Source organism: Penaeus monodon, chromosome 1, assembly GCF_015228065.2.
Source record: "Penaeus monodon isolate SGIC_2016 chromosome 1, NSTDA_Pmon_1, whole genome shotgun sequence".
Classification (NCBI taxonomy): Eukaryota; Metazoa; Arthropoda; class Malacostraca; order Decapoda; family Penaeidae; genus Penaeus; species Penaeus monodon.
In genome coordinates this window covers 17,153,415-17,159,290 of record NC_051386.1, presented here as the reverse complement: position 1 = coordinate 17,159,290, position 5,876 = coordinate 17,153,415, and positions in this window count along the sequence as shown.

Here is a 5,876-nt window from a genome sequence, read left to right as displayed (position 1 = left end):
GAGGGAGGGGGGAGGTAGGGAGGATAGGAGTGAATGAGGATAGGGAGGGAGGGAAGAAGGAACAAAGGAAGGAGGAAGGAGGAAGAGAGGGAGGGAGGGAGGGAGGGAGGGGGGGAGGGGGGGAGGGAGGGAGAAAGAAAGAGAGAGAGAAACAAGCAAACAAAACCTAAAAAAAACAAAAACAAAAACAAAAAAGACAAGGAAGCGCAGACAGAGAGAAAGAAAACAAAGGGAGAGAGCGAGAGAGAAGAGGAAAAAGGGGAAAGGCCCATCACCATCCTTTCGCGCCCGCTTTCCCGGGTTTCGAAACATCTCGACGAATTTCCCCCGGGCCCCCCCCCCGGGAAACAGAAAAACATCTACAATATTTCACTGTCCATGAGGGAGGAAGGGGAAGGGAGGAGGAGGGAGGAGGGAGGTGGGAGGAAGGGGAAAGGGGGGAGGAGGGAGGAGGGGGGGTGGGGGGAAGGGGAAGGGAGGAGGAGGGGAAAGGGGAGGTGGGAGGGAAGGGGGAAAGGGGAGGAGGAGGGAGGAGGGAGGTGGGAGGGGAAGGGGGAAAGGGAAAGGGGGAGGGAGGGGGGGAGGGAAAGGGGGGGAAGGGAGGAGGAGGGGAGGAGGGAGGTGGGAGGAAGGGGAGGGGAAGGGAGGAGGAGGGAGGAGGGAGGAAGAGGAGGAGGAGAAAGAGAGTGAGGAGGAATAAGGAGAGACGAAAGAGGTAGAAGGAAGGAGGGCGAAAGACGAAAGAGGAAGAAGGAAGGAGGGCGAAAGACGAAAGAGAAAGGAGCAAAGTGGGGAAAAGGGAGAGTAAGAGAAAGAGTAAGAAAGACAAGAAAGACGAAGGAAGAGAAAGAGGAGAAGAAGAGAGAGAGAGAGAGAGAAGAGCGAGAGAAGGAGAAGAGAGAGAGAGAGAGAGAGAGAGAGAGAGAGGAATTTGGGGAAGAGAAGAGAGAGAGAAGGGAGGAGAGAGAGAGAAAAGAGAGAGGAGGGGAGAGAGGAGGAAGAGGGGAGAGAGAAGAGAGAGAGAAGGGGAGAGAGAGAGAAAAGAGGAAAAGGGGAAAAAAGGAGAGAGAAGAGAGAGAGAGAGAGAGAGAAGGAAAGAGGGAAAAAGAGAAAGAGAAAGAGAGAAAGAGAGGGAGAGAGAGAGAGAGAGAGAAGAGATAGAGAGGGGGGAGGAGAAGGGGAGGAGAGGAGAGGGGGAGGGGAACGGGGGACCCAGAGAGAAGAAGGGGAGAGAGAGAGAAAGAGGGGACGAGAAGACGGGGGGGGGAGAGAGAAGGGGAGAGAGAGAAAGAGAAGAGAGAGATGGGGGGCGGGGGAGGGGACATAGAGGGGGGGTGAGGAGAGGAGAATCCCCCCAAAAGCCCCCCGCCCCGAACAAGAGATGCTGTGTGGGAGGGGGTGCGAGGAACGGCTGCGAGGGGGAGTAGATGAATTTTTCCCGGGCGTAAAGATGTGCGTAAACCCCCCGGAAAGATAAAAAAGAAAGGGGGTGAGGGGGCACAAGGCTCGTGTTTTGCCCTTGGGCGCATGGGGTTAAACACATATCCGGTGGATTACGGGAGTGACATGGGTGATTTGTCAAGGGTGGACACGCGACGGCTGACGGGTGATGCGTAGCCAGGGATAGATGACGGATGGCGGGTGGGATGTGACGGATGACAAGTGACACGTGACGGGTGAATATGTAACGGTTGACTTATGACGGGAGATGGGTGATGCGGGACGGATGACAGATGCCAGATGACGGGTGACGGATGACAGGTGACGGATGACGGGTGACGCGTGCCTGAGAGCGAGGGAGGCTACCGAGCATCCACCCAGGGCAAGAGGAGGAAGAATCTAAACACAATGGTTACTCCACCCAACCACTTGTTGATATAAGCGCACCCACTCCTCCTACCCCTTTCCCCCCCACTCCCCTCCTCCCTGCCCCTCGCCCCAACCTCCCCCTCCTTCCCACTTAACGCACCCTCTACCTTCGCTCTCTCACCCTTTCTTCACCCTAAAACGCCTACCCTTTCATCTCTCTCCTTCCTTACCTCAATTTCCACCCGGGCTAATTTATCTAATCTACTCCCGCAAACCTAACCCCCCCTCCCCCCAACTCCCTCCCTTTCTATTCCTCCCCTCCTCCTCCCTCCCTCTCTATTCTCCCCCTCCTCCTCCCTCCCTTTCTATTCCTCCTCCTCCCCCCTATTCTCTTCCTACCCACCCTGCATCTCTTTCAACATGCTCCCTATTCTCATCATCGTATCTTTTCGTACCTCTCTCATTATTCCCCTTCTTCAATCTCCTCTTCCCTCCCCCTTCCCCCTCTACTACTTCCTCCCCCCCCCCATCCCCACATATGCTTAGATCAAATTAACACCTTTATTTTACGCGTAACTCAATTTGCATAACACTAAATCAGGGAAGGTAAATCGCGTTGTGTGCGAGAACTGCTGTGCGTGCGTGTGCATGTGCGTGTGCGTGTGCATGTGTGTGTGTGTGTGTGTGTGTCTGTGTGTGTGTGTGTGTGCTGTGTGCGTGTGCGTGTGCGTGTGCGTGTGCATGTGCGTGTGCATGTGTGTATGTGGTTGTGTGTGTGTGTGTGTGTGTGTGTGTGTGTGTGTGTGTGTGTGTGTGTGTGTGTGTGTGTGTGTGTGTGTGAGAGAGAGAGAGAGAGAGAGAGAGAGAGAGAGAGAGAGAGAAGAGAGAGAGAGAGAGAGAGAGAGAGAGAGAGAGAGAGAGAGAGAGAGAGAGAGAGAGAGAGAGAGTATATGTATGAGTGCGTGTAAGTAGACTAGCGAGGGGGTACCTGTAGCTATAATTGAGTGTGTGCATGTGTATCCATGTGCGGCCATGTGCGTGTGTGCGTAAGGAGGAGCACAACAAGGGTCCGTCCGAGTTAAAGCTGATGCCGCCGGACCTCCCCATATCCCGCCTGAAGCTAAAGCCATGGAGCCGCCGCCGCCGCCACCGCTCGAGGAGGAGGTGCTCGAGGGGGAGGGGCTCGAGGAGGAGGTGTTCGAGGGGGAGGGGCTCGAGGAGGAGGGGCTCGAGGGGGAGGGGCTCGAGGAGGAGGTGTTCGAGGGGGAGGGGCTCGAGGGGGAGGGGGAAGGGGAGGGGGAGGGGGGAGGGGGAGGGGGGGAGGAGGAAGGGGGAGAGAGGGGGGGTAAGGGGGGGGGGTCAAAGGAGGGCCGAGGGGGGGGGGGAGGAGAGGGGGGGGGGGGGGAAAAGGGGGAAGGGGAGGGGGGAGGAAAGGAGGGGGGCGGGGGAAAAAAGGAGGGGGAAAAGCGAAAGAGGGGGAAAAAAAAAGGGGAAAAAGGGAAGGGGGAGAGAAAGAAAGAAAAGAAAGGGGGAGAGAGAGAAGAGGAGAGGAGAGGGAGAGGAGGGGAGAAAAAAGGAAGAGAGAGGGGAGAGGGGAAAAAAGGAGAAAAAAAGGGGAGAAAAGAGAGAGAGAAAGAGAAAAAGGAAGAAGAAGAGAAAAAGAGAAAGAAAGAGAGAGAAAAGAAAGAAAAAGAAAGAAAGAAGAAAGAAAGAAAAGGAAAGAGAGGAAAGAAATAAAAAAAAGGAAAAAAAAAACAAAGGGAGAGGGGAAGAAAGAAAGGGAAAGAGGAGAGAGAGAGAGAGAGAGAGGAGAGGGGAAAAAAAGAAAAAGAGAGAGAGAAAGAGAGAGAAAAAGAGAGGAAAAAAAAAAAGGGAAAAAAGGGGGGAAAAAAAAGGGGAAAAAGAAAGCAAAAAGAGAGAGAAAGGGAAAAAGAGAGAGAAATAAAAGAAAAAAAAAAAAAGGAGAAAAAAGAAAGAAAAAAAGAAAGGGAGGAGAAAATGAGGAGAGAAAGAGAAAAGGAGAAAAGAAAAGAGAAGAGGAAAAAAAGGGGAGGAAAGAGAGGAAAGAGAAAGCGGAGAGAAAAATGAGAGAAAAAGAGAGAGAAAAAGGAAAAAGAGAAGAGAAAGGGGAGAGAGAGAGAGAAAAAGAGAAAGGAAAAAAGGAGAAAAAGGAAAGAAAAAAGGGGGGAAAAGAGGAGAGGAAGAGGAGAGAGAAGAGAGGGAAGAGGGAGAGAGAGAAAAAAGGAGAGAGAGAGAGAGAGAGAGAGAGAGAGAGAGAGAGAGAGAGAGGAGAGGAACACAGACATGAAAAAAAACTAGCAAGAAACGAAACAAAAACAGGAGGACGAAAAAGCGAAAGAAAGGAAAGCCTAAAAAAGAGAGGAAGGTACCGAGAGACCAGAATCAAATTCCGGCCAGGGTTTTGGAAGGTCAGCCTCCGCGGGGCCGTTCGAGATGAAAAGGCTCGTCTGCAACATGCACACGCCCAGACGCCGTCAGACAGACAGGCGGGCAGACAGGCAGATAGATAGGCAGACAGATAGAAGGAAGGGCGGGGAGACAGACTGGGAGACGGAGAGAAAGACAGGCAGATAGATAGCAAGAAAGGCAAGCAGACAGACTGGTAGACAGAAGGACAAACGTGGCAGACAGATAGATAGATGGAAAATCTAGCAGACGGGCAGAACGACATGCAGACAGACATGCAAGCATACGGAGAGGCAGACAGACAGGTAGAAGGACAGACAGATAAGAAGACAGAAAGACAGAGGCAAACAGACGAGAAGAAAGACAGAGAGGCACATAGTCACACTAGAGACAGGGTACGGCACGGAGCGAGGCAGCCTGCAATGGCCTCAGATGCACAGTGACGCGTTTAGTGCAGTCAAGCTGGGGGAAGGCAAATCATTCGGAAGGGAAGACGAACGCTTAATACATCCAACGCTACTGCACGCACACGCACGCACACAAATACGCAATAGAACCAACAACACATACCGTGTAATAAAACGTAAACCCCATAAACAACACAACAACACACACACACACACAACAGCCACACACCCACACACACCCCACACCACACACACACACACAACACCACACACACACAACACACCACACCACACACAAACACCACGCCACAAACACACAACGCTCCACACACACACACACACACCACACAACACACACACACACACACACACACACCACACACACCCCACAAAACAACACACACACAACGCCACACCACACACAAACACACACACACGCACACACACACGCACACACACACGCACACACAGAAATTGAGTCGCGGAGCAAGGAAACGTCACCTTGAGCTTGAAGACATTCATCCAAGCTCGGAGACACGCAGGACTCCCAACAGCTTAATCAAAAAACAAGGAGGTTTATCCGGTGTAAACTCCATGGCATGGAAAAAGCCGTTTTTATTCTTTTTATTCCGTGCCTTTACTGGCTCTCTAACTCTCTCTTTCCGCTTTTTTTTTCCAAGTCCTCTCTCTCTGTAGTTTTCTTTTCTTTGTTTATTTATCTCTTTCTCTTTTTCTTTTTCTCTCTGTCTGTCGTTCTATTTCTTTGTCTCTCTTTTGAGTTCGGATCTCTGTCTCTTTCTCTCTGTCTGTCTCTCTCTCTCTCTCTCTCTCTTCCCCCTCCTCCTCTCTTCTCTTCTCCTCTTCTCTTCTCTCTCTCTCTCTCTCTCTCTCTCTTCCGTATATATTTCTCTTTTCTTTATATAAAACTGACGCAACTTCCTAGCTTGGATAATTGTTCATCTTACCATTTTTGCTTCCAATCCTCTCCCCCCTCCCCATTACTCTTTCTTTCCTTCTCTCTCCCTCTTCCTGTCCCTTCTTGCTCCCCTCTTCGCCCTACCCCCCCTCCCACTGCCTCACCCCCACTACGATCCATCCCCAACCTCCATTTCTATTTCCCAATCTCTCTGGTACCCCCACCCCCCCACTTATCCACCCCCATCTCAATCACCTTCCCCTATCCACCCATCCACATCACCTTGATTCCCTTCACCTCCACATCCCCCCCCCCTT